This window comes from Cetorhinus maximus, chromosome 19, assembly GCF_964194155.1.
Source record: "Cetorhinus maximus chromosome 19, sCetMax3.hap1.1, whole genome shotgun sequence".
In the NCBI taxonomy this organism is placed as follows: Eukaryota; Metazoa; Chordata; class Chondrichthyes; order Lamniformes; family Cetorhinidae; genus Cetorhinus; species Cetorhinus maximus.
Window position 1 is genome coordinate 85,915,349 of NC_135897.1, and position 15,654 is coordinate 85,931,002.

At 43.2% G+C, this 15,654-nt stretch overlaps 1 long non-coding RNA gene across 1 annotated transcript in view; it reads right to left on the minus strand.

Moving 5' to 3' along the window:
* Positions 1–13,088: 13,088 nt before the first annotated feature.
* The window catches only part of LOC144694008 (uncharacterized), an 85,174-nt gene continuing 82,608 nt past the window's right edge, over positions 13,089–15,654 (minus strand). Inside the window, exon 3 of the long non-coding RNA XR_013579632.1 lies at positions 13,089–14,613. This is a non-coding gene — a long non-coding RNA (uncharacterized LOC144694008). The remainder of the gene's footprint in view (positions 14,614–15,654) is intronic.

Genomic DNA, 15,654 nt, shown 5'->3' on the forward strand with positions numbered 1-15,654 from the left:
ACCACACTAAGCAATACATTTACCTGCTGAGTGCTCATAGGATAGGCAAAACAAAGCTTAGATGCTTTGTTATGACAGGTTGCATAACCTTGGCTTGTATGACCTTGAAGATAGAAGATTGAGGGGTGATCTGATCGAGGTGTTTAAAATATTAAAAGGATTTCCTGAGGTTATTACAGAGAAACTGTTTCCTCAAGAATGAGGGGACAAAATCTCAAAATTCGAGCTAGGTCATTCAGGAGCGAAATCGGGAAGCATTTGTTCACACAAATTGTAGTAGAAATCTGGAATTCTCCCACCCTCCCTCCTCCCTCAGTGCTCAAAGGTTGTGAAAATTGGGGGTCAATAGGAACTGTCAAGACTGAGGTCACTAGATTTTCATTGAGTAAGGCTGTAAAGGGATATGGAGCTATCACCCATGATCACCCATGATCTAACCAACTGGAAGAGGGAGCTCAAGGGGCTGAATGGCATCTTTCTGTTCCTAAGGTTGCTATGTTACAGCTTCATGTAAAAAGTGAATGCATTTCTCCTGTTTTGCACTTTTGCTGTTGTTGGGTTGGCCAATGACAAGTAACATTTGTGCCACACAAGTGCCAGTCAATGACCACCTCCAACAAGAGAGAATCTAACCATCACCCCATGACATTCAATGGCATTGTCATCGCTGAATCCCCCCACTATCAATATCCTGAGGGTTACCATTGACCAGAAACTAAGCTAGACTAGCCATATAAATATTATGGCTACAAGAGCAAGTCAGAGGCTAGTAACTCATCTCCCGACTCCCCAAAGCCGGTCCACCATCTAGAAGGCACAAGTCAGGAGTGTGATGGAATACCTCCACTTGCCTGGATAAGTGCTGTTCCAACAGCATTCAAGTAGCTTGACATCATCCAAGACAAAGCAACCCTTTGATTGGCACCCCATCCACAAACATTCACTCCCTCCACCACCGCACACAGTAGCAGCAGTGTGTACCATCTACAAAATGCAATGCAAGAACTCACCAAGCCTCCTTAGACTGCACCTTCCAAACTCACGACCACTACCATCTAGAAGTGCAAGGGCAGCAGTCATGCGTGAACACCACCACCTGGAACATCCCCTCCAAACCACTCACCATCCTGACTTGGAAATATATCGCCGTTCCTTCACTGTCACTAGGTCAAAACCCTGGAACTCCCTCCCTAACAGCACAGTGGACATACCTACACCACATGTACTGCAGCGGTTCAAGAAGGCAGCTCACCACCACCTTCTCAAGGACAACTAGGGATGGGCAATAAATGCTGGCCTAGGCAGTGATGCCCACATCCCATGAATGAATGTAATAAAAACCTGCAATATATGGTTTATCATATGAGTTTCGGTTCTCTCACTGAAAAGAGTAATTCACTGAATAAATTACAAGCGATGGACTGAGAATTCAGGATTATAGTTACGTTATTTAACTCAGGGCTGTGGATTTTCCACTTATCTTTCAGGTTGTACAGATTGTAAAGGCTGTGTTTATGCAAAGTTATTGCAATCAAGCAAATGGCTTTCCAAGGAAGCTATCAGTAAGAAATAATACAGTTTTCCAAAATGATATCCTAGTGAATTAAAAATGTTAATTACACATATTTTCTATAACTAATAATTACTGCACAATGATTATGGTTCAAAAGCTACAAGGTCATGGGTTCATGTCCCACTTCAAAGGCTTGTTTATGATCTAAGCTGACAGCCCAGTACATTACTGACAGCGTGCTGCTCAGTCAGAGGTGCCATATTTTGGATGAAACACTCAACTATGTTTCCCATATGCCCTCTGGGGTGGGATGTAAAAGATCCCATGGCACTGTTTTGAAAAAGAAGAGAGGAATTCTCTCTGTTGCCCTGCGCCATGGCTCTCCCTCAATCAAACAGCACGGCAACAATTGACCTAATTACTATCTTCTTTCACTTCAAATACACTTAAAAAGAAAATGTACTTCATTGCCTGTGAAGTGTTTTGGGGTGTCCTGAGGTTGTAAAAAGCAATATGTAAATGCAGGCACATTCCTTCTCTTCTTTTATAATGGTTGGAGAAGGAGGGGATGGCCTTGATGTTTGGAGAAACTGAAAATAGTCCATTTTTTTTATTAAAACTGCAATGAGTCCATTCTAGTTCCACTTTCACCAGAGTCACAAGCAGGGAGGGCAGAGAATGAAATTCAGACCTCAGCAGTTGCATAAAACAAGCAGTGGCAGATTGCACATCAGTTAGATGACCATCCCAATATCTTCCTTTCTATCCTGCAAGACAATCACTGGGTAGCGCAGAATTTGAATATTTTTGTAAAGAGAGACGTGTTGCTGAAGGTTCTCGCCTTGCGCTCCTCTGGACAAATGCAAGAATGCTAAATTTCAAACAATCACAGCAATTTATACTAAGGGACAAAAGGGAGCCTATTGGTCGGCAAGTCAAGTCTGATTGGCCGAGGTGTTGCCATGGCGAAATCAGCAGGGAACCAGAGGATCCTCAGGCTCCCGAGTAATTCAGAAAGAGTTGCGAGGTTTGAACATATTCCTTTTGTTTGCCATGAACAGGTCCTTGCTTATAAATGTGTATCACCTCTAGCAAGCTTAAATGAGCCATGTAATGAGCTTGACTGATTATCTTAAATCGGTTGTTAGTGTAGGCATGAGCACACTCAGGATTTTTCAGAAAGTGCTGCCGATTGTGGAATCACATCTCACAGTAGACACTTTGTTTGGGGTTTTGCAAGTGCGGGCTGGTTGATTAAGATCTGGACTCTGCCTGTTACAAATAACCAAAGGAACATGCTGCTTGATTTGATTATCCAATTGCTGGGGCATACATACCTGGCATTCCACTGGCACTGACCCTCCAGTTCAATGTGGAGGGAGTGCTGCACTGTTGGACATACCATCTTTCAGATGGGGTATTAAGCTAAGACCCTGCCTGCCCACTCAGGTAAATGTAAAATGCCCGATGGGCATTGTTTCAAAGAAGAGCAAGGGATTTGGCACCAGGTATCCTGCCCAATATTTATCCCTTAGTCAATGTCTCTTAAAACAAAAAGAAATGATCGGGTCATTATCTCACTGTTGTTTTTGGGACCTTGTGTGTTGCATTTCCACTCATTACAACAGTGACTGTGCTTCAAAAGATTGTAAAGTGCTTTAGAATGTCCTGAGGATGTAAAAGACAGGCAGAGTTAAAACTGAGCCCAGCTTTTTACCCAGTTGAATTTCATCAATGGAAAGGTTGACGTGCCCACACTTGATAAGAGATTCTACTGATAGGAGTTGTCTGGTGTCCCAGTAGCTCAATCAAACAGCAACAAGCTAATTCATCAGTAGCGCTCCAAGGGTTAAAATGTCATGCTGAGAATTCCTGCAGTATCTTGTCCTTAATACAAATTCATTTTCCACGTGATTTCACCTACATATTTGTGTCAGGTTTCAGAGTAAATGCTCATAGTTTTCATAAATGATTCATCAATGATTTGGCAGAGAGGGCAATATATTGTAGAGCTTCCTGAGAATACCAAACTATAAAGAGAATTATGAAGGAGATAAGCAACATTCAAAAAGATGAAGCAATAAAGCTGATGTGTTAAGAAATAATCGATGGATTGTATTGCAAATAATGATCAGGTAAAACAAGGAACAAGAAACATGGATACAATGGAAGGGTCCAATTTCGAAATTGTGCCTTCACTAAAAGCTTCCAGTTAATTCATGACTGCTATCAAGCATTGGATTATAAATTGGCAGTAGTGAGGGTCAAAAATGAAGTCACATCTCAGACATTGCCATTCCATGCAAATTTGACTATCGATATTCCACTTTTGTAGAATTGAAGAGTATCTTTGGCAGGGCAAGAGGTTTCTTCCTTAGGGTCACTTAAATATTTTCAGCCCACATTGAATTTGTGGGTCAAGGCTGTATAAATCTAACAAAGCCCCTAGGCCGATGCTCTCGATGGACTGCATAGGGTGGAATTATACCATGTTCCCCGCCAGCGGGATCTTCCGATATTGCCAGCCATGGTGGACCGCGAATCCCGCTGGAGGCAGGCATGAAATCTATTTGCATCTCGCTAACGGAATGCAAATGAAGGACCAACCGGAATCCTCTCCCCACGCCTGATTCTCTGCAATGCCAGTGGGGAAACATGCTGGCCCAGAACAAGTCTGGACCAACATGGCGTGCAAAAGTCAGGACTTATCTTAAGGGCCTTGGGCAGCTTGTGGACATCAAGCAAGAAGAAGATGGAGGCCTCCATCTACTGGACCCTGGAACAACACGTGCATTGCAGGGTGGGTGGAACCTCATCCTTGTAGCTCTGCGAAACTTTTGGAAGGTGCGAGTTCTTCACACATCAATCTCGCCAAGGGTTCAGGCCTTCTTCCAGGGACTTCGTCATGGCTTTGGGCCTCCTTCCAGGGGCATCGCTCAGGCTTTGGACATTCTTCCAGGGGGGGGCTTCGCTATGGACATTAATTACTCACTTAAGGGCCTCAACTGGCCTCCAGGCAGAAAGCCTTCCCATCCCCGGCTAAATCAGAGGGAGCTGAGAAGACTATTGGATGTCCCCATGCACACGCCCACTTGATCACATGACTGCCGCACCCTCACCCCTCTGAAGTAGCCCGGTAGCCCAGGGAGGGGAGCATTAAATTCTGTCCATCATTCCTGCTGATTGTCAAGTCAAGAACTGGGGGCATAGTCTCAAAATTAAAGTCAGACCTTTCAGGAACGAAATTAGAAAATACTTGTTCATACAAAGAATAGTAAAATTTTGGACTCTCTTCAACAAATGACAAATGATGCTAGAATTTAATTTTAAAACTGAGATGGATACATTTTTGTTAATTGAAGGTATTAAGGGATATGGGACAAAGGTGGGTATATGGAGTTAGGTTACAGATCAGGCATAATCTTATTGAATGTCGGGACAGGCTCGGAGAGTTTAATGGCCTTCTCTTCCTATGTTCCTGTGGCCAATAAGGGTTCACCTTTCAGGAATAATTCTGCTGCCAAAAAAATTTTGTCAGCACTCTCTCTCTCAATACTACTAATGGTAATATTACTACAGATCATGGCATTCCCAAATTAGATTAATCGCTTATGCTGGATTAGTTGATCTCCAACAGGGCGATGGTAGAGATGAAGCATCTGGAGGCAGGGAACATTATCCAAGGTTCCAGCTTGCTATACTGTCACCTCTGTTATACATGTTCGTACGGGCAAGTACCTATCCTTGACGGCCTCCTATTTCTCATCTATATGATACTCCTCATCAGCATAATTCATAAACATGTCAGGTACAATATGTGCTCTGATGACACCCTGCCCAACCTCACCACCACCTCTTTTGATGCCTCCACTCTTCCAATTTGTCAGACTACTTAGCCAAGGTTCAGTCCTGGATGAGGAGAAATTTCCTCCAATTGAATACTGGGTTGAAAGAAGCTATTGTTCTTGGTCTCCGCCACAAAGTCTGTCCCCTGCTCTTGCCATAACTGTCTGGGACTGTTCACAGTCTTGGTGACACACTTGGCAGAGTGATAAGTGTCTGACCACATATCAGTTCCATCATCAAGACTGCCTATTTCAACCTCTGTAGCATCACCTGAACCTGCCCCTGCCTCAGCTCATTTCCTGCTCAAGCTTCATTGATGCTTTTGTTGCCTCCAGACTTGATTATTCCCATGCTCTCCCAGATGGCCTGTCTTCTCCCAGTCTGCATTAATTCAAGCCCTTCCATGGCCTCGCCCTCCCCTATCTATGTAACCTCCTCTGGCCGAGATATCAAGCTACTCCAACCCTGGCCTTATGAGCATCTCCAATTTAATTGCTGCACCATTGGTGACTGTGCTTTTAGCTGTCTGGGCCTTAAGCTCTGCAATTCCCTTGTTAAATATTTCCACTTCTCTCCCTCTCTCTCTTCCTTTAAGATGGCTCAATGTCAATTTTGTTTAATAATGCTCCCTGTGAAACACCTTGAGATGTTTTCCAGTGTTAAGGTCCTATATACATGCAAGTGTTGTTGTTGTTTATGTCTGGTTGGAACAAGACCAGGCTCAGCTGCAGTGCCCTTTACAGCCAAATACTCTGCTGATGTCCTGGTCAAAACTCTTGGGAGCTCAACTAATGTTATCATAAATAAGGAGAAAGCTTATAGGCTGGCAGGTGGCAAATGCCTTGGGACATTTTACTGAATTAAATATATTATGTCAATAAAAGTTGTGGTGTTAGAATAAAGTGTGATTTCAAGGAGTCACAATGACACTATATGCTGCACATGCAGGTTGAGTTTGTTCAATATGGGTAAATGTTTGTCCTTGTCCAAGTCTGGTGCCCTGGTTCACAATAAAGGATGGCAGGCTGACATAAGTCTGCCATTGGGTTTGAGCTGGCACACTACTATGCTGTGTGATTGTGCTGAGGAAGCATTGCGTTCATTCACTCTGTGTAATAGGGGAATAGCAGACCTGACAATCACTGCATTGCATTAATCTAGTACATGGACTGCACAGCTAAATCAATACCTGTCTGCTTTGAGTTTGGGTTTTATTTGATGAATTTAAACATCAAATGTTGCTAACTGAGAATCGATTGTCGACACACAGAATCTGCCCAGTGATGTCCAGCCTCCTCACTCTCTCTCTGACGGCACTCAAACAGCCTATGGCTGCACCACTTGAGAAAGCTTCCCAGGGAGCTCTCTTTGGGAGGTGTGTATCTTATGTTATCCACTGAGGAGTGCTCCACAGGTTTGTGAACAACAAGGAAAGTCATAATCAATAAGCAGGAGCTACCATGGCAACCATGGTTACCTCACAAAAAAATAATAAAAGACAGACCTGCATTTATATAATGCTTTTCATGACCTTCCAAAGCACTTTGGAACCATTGAAGATACTTTTGCAGTGCAGTCACCGTTGTGATGTAAGAAGCATGGCAGCCGTTTTATGCAGAACAAGATCCCATAAACAGCTGTGTGATAATGATCAGATTTTATTTTTAGATTTTTTTTGAAGATAAATATTGGCCAGGACATCAGAACCTTCTTCAAAATAGTGCCATCTCCACAGACACAGAGCAGACTGGGGCTCAGTTTAACATCACCGTCTGAAAGGCAACAGCTGCTTAACTGCAGCATCCCCCACAGCACTGCAGTGGGAGCATCAATCAGGAGTGAGACCTGGACCCGCAACCTTCCTGAATCAGAGGGGGAGAGTGCTACCCACTGAGCAAGCTGTCACATAGCCCCAGACCTACAGCGTCCAGTTTGGGGATCCTAATGTGCTCTGGCACCAATGGTGCACTTAATCGTGTATGATTGACAAAGCCAGATCGACTCATGGAGTGCTTTCTCCTATCAAACTGCTGTGTACATAGAAGTGGCTTTAACAGCATAATTTTTTGGAATATCCTGACATATAAAGACACACTGTTATATGCAATCATAAAAGGTACATCCCGAATCAAAGATTTTCATTTGGAGGAGGGACAAAATGTTTCTTCCTTTTGCATTATGAAGTCTCATGAGTATTGAGCAGGAGAGAAAGAAACGCTTATAGCTGGGTAATGTTTTGTTATAGCTTTCAAATATTTCTGAAGCACATCACCTAGGATAGTTCAAAATGCTGTCACTCTTGTTTTGTAGGCAAAACATGACAGCCGTTTTGAGCACAGCAAGATCCCACACCCTGCAGCGAGGTGAATGACCAGCTCCTGGCCTGGAGTTCCGTCATTGTTGCTCCCATTCTGTCACCAGAAGCAAACATAACCAGGATTTCTAATGCACTTCTGGCCAAGCTATGGCATTCCCAGGCAACCTGTATTTTTTTTTTGGTGGGACCAATTGAGAGAGAAATACTCGCCAGGAAAGCAGGGGAGATCCTTGGTCATCTTCAAAGAGTGCCATGGAATTTATTGAGCATCCACCTGAGGGACTGGATCAGGCAGACTGGGCCTTGATTTATCATCTCCTCCAAAGTGTGGTCTCACTGCCGCTGGAGCAATCATCTGTGTTGCTTTGGAGTGTCAATCTGGCCACCTGCTCAAGTCCATTGGAAGCTGTCGGCAAACTTAGCATTGAAAATATATGTTAAACATGAATTATGAGATAGAAGAACAGCCTGACATTTACAACAGCAAGAACAAAACATAGATACATTTATATAGCACCTTTGATGCTGTAAAACATCCCAAGGTGCTTCACCGGAACATTATCAAACAAAAATTCGGCACTGAGCCACACAAGGAGATGTTAGGACAGGTGGCCAAAAGATTGATCAGTGTGGCAGGCTTGAAGGAACATCTTAAAGATGAAACGTAGGTAGACAAACAGAAGGTTTAGGGAGGGAATTCTGCATTTAAGGCCAATGGAGCTGAGGGAATAGCTTCCAATAGTGGAGCAATAAAAAACAAAGATTTACCAATCTCCTTCCACTACAGACCAGCAATGTCCTCTTCACATCTCTTAATGTAAGACCATGTCAGCCATGGTTCAGCTGATAATGCTCTCACCTTATGAGTCGTGAAGATTTGTGGGTTGAAATCCCACTCCAGAACTTCAACACAAAAATCAAAGTTGACATCCTAGTACGGCACTGAGGGAGTCCTGCACTGTCAGAGGTGCCGTCTTTCAAATGAGATTTTAAACCAAGGCCTCATATACCCTCTCGGGTGAATGCAAAATATTCTATGGCACTATTTGAATAAGTGCAGAGGAGTTATCCCTTGTGTCCTGGCCAATATTGAACTGTCAATCAACATCTGGAAAAAAGAGAAGATTATCTGGTCACTATTTCATTGGTACTTATTGAGACCTAGTTAAAAATGAATTAGCTGCTGCATTTCCTGTATTACAACAGTAATCACACTTCATTGGCTGTAAAGTGCTTTGGGATGTTATGTAGTCCTTGAATTTAAATGAAATTCTTTATTTCGTTTTGCTTAAACTCATACCAATCAAATAGAAGTTTTCTGATTTTTATTTCGTCCTTAAATTCTAACTTTTGGCATTCCTATGCATCAAAGTAAATCTATGCACGTGAAGGGATTTATCTCCATCGTTCTCTTGACAAATGTGATAAAGTGCAATGTAAATGCACGACTTTCTTTCACTGATCTCTTTAATCCTGTGTTGTGCTGTGCCAGAGGTAAAAACCATCAAAGAGGATCGCTGCCACTGATGGGTGAATATTGCAGGCTGTTTTCAGGATTTTGAATACTTTCAGAGCAGCTGAATATTTTGCAATTTCTATCAAATGCTTCTCAACTCCCGAATGATCTTCTCCTGCCTCTAGTGCTGTGCCCAGGCAAATCCAGAAGAGCAAAGATCAAAGTTCATCCAAATAAGCAAGAAGACACTCATGCCATAACAAGCAGATTAGGAATGTGCTGGAATTGTTTGCTGAGTGGAATGTGAGGGCAGGAATAAATATGTATGGGGCATAGTGTCTGAACATCTGAGCTCTGGTTAGGTGTCTCTGTTGTGTGCTGAGGGAAATACATATTCTGTCTTGCACTCTACCAGCAATTGGACAGGCTGGGCTACTTAACTAATTTAGCTATACATGTGTAATTTGATGATTAGAAAGTAATTGGTAGGGCTTCAGATCATAACAGTAGGAGAGCAAAACACTTTCAAAATATTTCAAAGAATTACTTTTAGAGTGCAGTGACCATTAACATAGAGACAGTCTCCACCAACCAGGCCCCTTACTGAAAGAGATAACTAGTTAAGCTGTTTGTTTTGGTGATGTCAGTTGACAGAAGAATGTTGGCCAAGACACTTGAAGATCTCTGCTTTTCCGTAAATCGTGTCATAGAGGCACTGAATCTTACAACATAAAGATGTAAAGAACTGAGAATAGGTGCACTGGATGTTAATCAGATGTTACCAGGGAGGAGGGACTTCAATTATGAGGAGGGGTTGGAAAAGTTAGGAATGTTTTCCTTCGAACAGAGAAGGCTAATAGGTGGCTTAATGGATGTTGATATAGCAGAGAAAGAAAAATGATCTCTGAGTGGGTCAAAAACTAATTGTTATAGATTTAAAATTGAGTATTCCTGAAAAAAAAAAGAGAGAATCTGTCAAAGCTTTTTGTCTTGCACTCACCAGGACAGACACAAGAATGCCAAATTTCAAAATGCGCAACAATTTATACTACATGAGAACCGACTGCTGACTGGTTGGCAAGTCAACTATGATTTGTCGAGGTGTTGCTATGGAGAATGCACCAGGGAACTATTGTTCCCCCATGCATTTGTTGAATTCAAAAAAGGCACATAGCCTGGATATGTTCTTTCTTCTTGGAGTACTGGCCATCCTACCAACAGACAGCAGGGTCAGTTACAGTCCTTGGTTACTCTACTAAAATCCCTCATCATTTTGGACATCTCCATTAAATCTCCGCTTAACCTCCCATCCTTCATATTTTTTATTCATTCATAGGATGTGGGCTTCGCTGACTGGGCCAGCATTTATTGCCCACCCCTAGTTGCCCTTGAGAAGGTGGTGGTGAGTTGCCTTCTTGAACTGCTGCATTCCATGTGGTGTAGGTACACCCACAGTGCTGTTAGGGAGGGAATTCCAGGATTTTGACCCAGTGACAGTGAAGGAATGGCAACGATATGGTTTCAAGTCAGGATGGTGAGTGACTTGGAGGGGAACTTCCCTCCCTAACAGCAACAGGGGTGTACCTACACCACATGTACTGCAGCGGTTCAAGAAGGCAGCTCACCACCACCTTCTCAGGGGCAACTAGGGATGGACAATAAATGCTGGCCCAGTAAGCAAAGCCCACATCCTATGAATAAATTAAAAAATGAAGGATGGAAGGTTAAGGAGAGATTTAATGGAGATGTCCAAAATGATGAAGGATTTTGATAGAGTAGACAAGGACTGTAACTGATCCAGCTGTCTGTTGGTAGGGTGGCCAGTACTCCATGAAGAAAGAACCAACCAAGGCAATGTGCCTTTTTTGAATTCAACAAATGCACGGGAGACAATAGTCTTTGTCACATGAGCAGGGACATGTTAGAAATTAGTATGAAAATGTTACTTTTCTTTTAATGACAGATCGAAACCTCATCCCGCCTGTGGATGAGGTTTAAAAAAAATGCAAAAGCCACTTGGCCTTTTTGCCAGCCCACCAACCATAAGGTTGGACAGGCAGAAAAAAATTAATTCAATTAGATTATTAATGGCCTTAATAGGCCTGTTACTCGTCGGCGGGCACACTGCCAACTGTTGCGCGCACCCGCCGACCGAAATAGGGATGCTCGCCTGACGTCATTGCGCATCATTTTACGCTCATTCAGGTCAGGCCCGCGCCCACCCAACGAGCTAAAAATTCTGGTCCTGATCTGAAAGTCAATGCTTCTGACAGCACAACATTCCCTCAACGCTTTACTGGTGTGTCAGCCTAGATTATGCCCTCAAATCCTAGAGTTGGTCTTAATTCTTCAACCTTCTCACCCAGATTCTTCAACCTTCTCACAATCACCATCACGAGAGAAAAAGTACAGAGCAAACTATTGGGATTAAAGGGTAACAAGTCCTCAGGACCTGATGGCCTACATCCCAGGGTCTTAATGGAAATGGCAGTGGAGATAGTGAATACATTGGCTATAATATTCCAAAATTCCCTGGATTCTGGAAAGATTCCAATGGATTGGAAAAATGCGAACATAACACCCTTATTCAAAAAGGAGGGGAGGCAGAAAGTAGGAAACTATAAACCAGTTAGTTTAACGTCTGTTGTTGGGAAATTGTTGGAATCCATTATTAAGGAAGTAGTAATGGTGCATTTGGAAAGTCAAAATGTAATCCATCACAGTCAGAGTGGTTTTATGAAGAGTAAATCGTGTTTGACTAATTTGCTAGAATTCTTTGAAGATGTGACAAGCAAAGTGGATAATGGGGATCCCGTAGATGTAGTATATCTGGACTTCTAGAAGGCCCTTGATAAGGTGTCGCACAAAAGATTAATACACAAGATAAGATCACATGGAGTTAGGGGTAATATATTAGCTTGGATAGAGGATTGGCTAACCAACAGAAAGCAGAGAGTCGGGATAAATGGGACTTTTTCTGGATGGCAAGCTGTAACTAGTGGGGTGCCATAGGGTTTGGTCCTTGGGCCCCAACTGTTTACAATCTATATTAATGACTTAAATTCAGGGATAGAAGGTACTATAGCTAAATTTGCAGATGACACTAAGATAGGTGGGAAAGTAAGTTGTAATGAAGAAATAAGAAATTTACAAATGGATATGGACAGGTTAGGATAATGGGCCAAAATTTGGCAGATGGAGGGGGGGAGCGGACAATTAGCGTGGATGAGTATGAGGTTATCCATTTTGGTCGGAAGAATAAAAAGGCGACTTATTTAAATGGAGAGAAACTTCAGAATGCTTCAGTGCAGAGGGATCTGGGTGTCCTCATGCATGAATCGCTGAAAGCTAGTATGCAGGTACAGCAGGTAATAAGGAAGGCAAATGGAATTTTGGCATTTATTGCTAAAGGAATAGAGCATAAAAATAGGGAAGTGTTGTTGCAACTGTACAAGGCATTGGTGTGACCGCACCTGGAGTACTGTGCACAGTTTTGGTCCCCTTACTTGAGGAAGGATGTAGTTGCATTGAAGGTGGTTCAGAGGAGGTTCACTAGTTTGATTCCAGAGATGTGGGGCTTGTCTTATGAGGAGAGATTGAACAGTTTAGGCCTATACTCGCTAGAGTTTAGAAGGATGAGAGGAGATCTAATTGAGGTATGTAAGATGCTAAAGGGGATAGACAAAGTAGACGTGGATCAGATGTTTCCCCTTGTGGGGCATTCTAGAATGAGAGCCCATAGTAGTTTTAGGCTAAGGGGTGGTAGATTTAAATCAGAGATGAGGAGGAATTACTTTTCTCAAAGGGTCGTGAATCTGTGGAAATCACTACCTCAGAGTGCAGTGGATGCCGGGACACTGAATAAATTTACGGAGAAGATAGACAGATTTTTAATTAGTAGCGGGTTGAAAGGTTATGGGGAGAGGGCGGGAAATTGGAGTTGAGGCCGAAATGAGATCAGCCATGATCGTATTGAATGGTGGGGCAGGTTTGAGGGGCTGAATTGCCTACTCCTGCTCCTAGTCCTCATGTTCTTATGTTCTTATGTTAGAGCCTCCCAGACCAGGAAAGGTCCATGACATGGAGGCACTAAAAGAGGGGAGTAGTAATCTCTCAGGAGGTAAAAATCAACTTAGACAGGGTCGCAGACTGACTGGTAGCAGATTGGCCAAGCATTAAATACCCAGAATGATCAAATGCCAATGCAAAGGAAAATAAAACACGGTGAATATTGAGAGGAAAATCCACTTCATCCTTTTTGAACCCCATCGAATTTTACCTCCTCAGCTTCTTAACGCATATCGGATCTGACAGAATTCTGTTTTTATTATTGAAGATGTAGTTGCTGGCGGGGGGAACGGGGGGAACATCATGCCTTGAGTCAACATGTATTCACAGTGCTGGCGTTAATTAAAATGCAAGCTTCTGTTTACAGCCTCAGGTACCTTGATTGAGGCTTTCATTTACTCAACACTTTTTTACCCTCTGATGTTCACAAGCAGCTTGCGATTACATCCTGGCACTAACTGAAAGCAATTCCTTTTGTTTTCCCTGTACTGGAACATTCCAGTGAATTCATCATGCTCGCGTATTAGCTTCTGTCTTTCTTCCATTCTGCTCTTGGATATATGTAACTCACAGGAGACTCCCGGAAGGGCAGCAGAATTGCTATAGGGATGTCCTCAAAGCTTCCCTGAAGACATCACACAGACCCGTCGATTCATGGGAAACCCTGGCTTGTGAACCAGCAAAGTGGAGAAGGCTCATTCAGGACACATCGACAGGTTTCACTGGGAGCGTGCAGAGACTAAAGTTGAGGCGTCAGACGGAGTGCATAAATCTCCAAATCTATCCAACCCTTCAAGCACCATCTGTGGCAGAGTCTGCAGATCATGCTTTGGTCTTAGCAGACACCTCAGAAACCAGACAGGAGTGGAAGCCACTCATCCTCAACCCTGAGGGACTGCTTAAGGTAAAGAGGGTGCATAAATCTCAGCCACGATGTGCAACAGTCTCTGTTCTACAGCTATGGACATACAGACTAGGAGCAGAAGTAGGCTATTCAGCCCCTTGAGCCTGCTCCGCTTTTCAACAGATTATGGCTGACCTGTTTGTGTTTTGAATTCCACATTCCCACCGACCCCCAATAAGAATTACACTGGCCGCCTACACTGGCAGTCAAGCCTGTACTCTTGAAGGGGTCATAGCAGGTGAGTTCCGGCCTTTACTTTTAGATGCAAGAAATGTCAGAAGATCAACTCGCTATGACTCCGAATTAAATGAGGGATTTGAGAAGCTGAGGTCAAGGGTTAGAAGATCTCCTATTTCTCTTAGTTATTGGGCGATTTATCTTTTGTACTCATCAAGATGTAGCATGTAATGGAGATCTCAGGCAATGGGTGTTTCTCCACTCTAAGCACGCAGTTCTGCCATCAGGGATTAGTGATTCACAAAGAGGTGTAGAGAGTAGCACCTCCTCACCTGCAGAAAAAACATGCCTTAGCACATCGTCCATCAGTAGCAATCATTTGGGATTGGATACACACTGTGTTTATTGAATAAACAGTCCAGTTTCCTGGGTTTGAATTATTCAGTTGAAAGCATTTTGTCTCTAGAAACTGCAACTTATTCTCAAATCATCTGCCTGTTTATCTGATGTTTCATGATTCCACGGAACTACAAATGGAGAAACAGGATTGGCACTGATGCAACATTTTGCGTCATGTTTGTTAATTATCTGGAACCTCTATACTCCCAAAACAATTCATTGTGTGGAGACCTGGGAGCCATTTTGATCTTGTTTTGAGGCTGCCTCTGTTACATCTTGCTTATGGTGCCTCGTTAGGGTCTCAACGCTGTATAAAGTTCCCTTGGTATAATATCACAGAAGAGCAGGGAGGTTTTGCCCAGTGTCCTGGCCAATATTTAAAGCAAAGCCAGCAAAATCTGAAAAAAAAAGGATTCTCTGCTCATTATTGCACTGCGGGAGCTTGTTGTGTGCAAACTGGCTGTCATGCTTGTAACAATGTAGACTACACTTCAAGGGACATCATTAGCTGTAAAGTGCTTTGGGATGTCCTAAGGCTGCAAACGGTGCTAGATAAACATGGGCAGGATTTGCCCCTCGTCAGACGGGCGCGGCTGGACGACCCAGGAATGGCAACGAGACCGATCGCCGCCCACGATTGGGCTGCAATTTTGGCTGGCCAACTAACGGCCAGCCAGCGTGAAATATGCGCCAAGAGCCTCAGCGCTGCTGGGGTGAGGGCGGCAGGAGCGCGAGCGCTGAAGTGTGCGCATGCGCTGGGGAGCTGACTCAGGGAGCTGAATATTTTTAAATACAAAAATAAACCTTTTACAAATGATATAAACATGTCCCCACATGTGACTCTAGTCACATGAAGAGGGACATGTAAAAAAGGATGTTAACCTTTTTTTACTGTTTTTTTCACTAACCGTTGGAAACCTCATCCTGCCCGTGGATGAGGTTTTGTTAAAAATGTAAAGGCCGCCAGACCTATT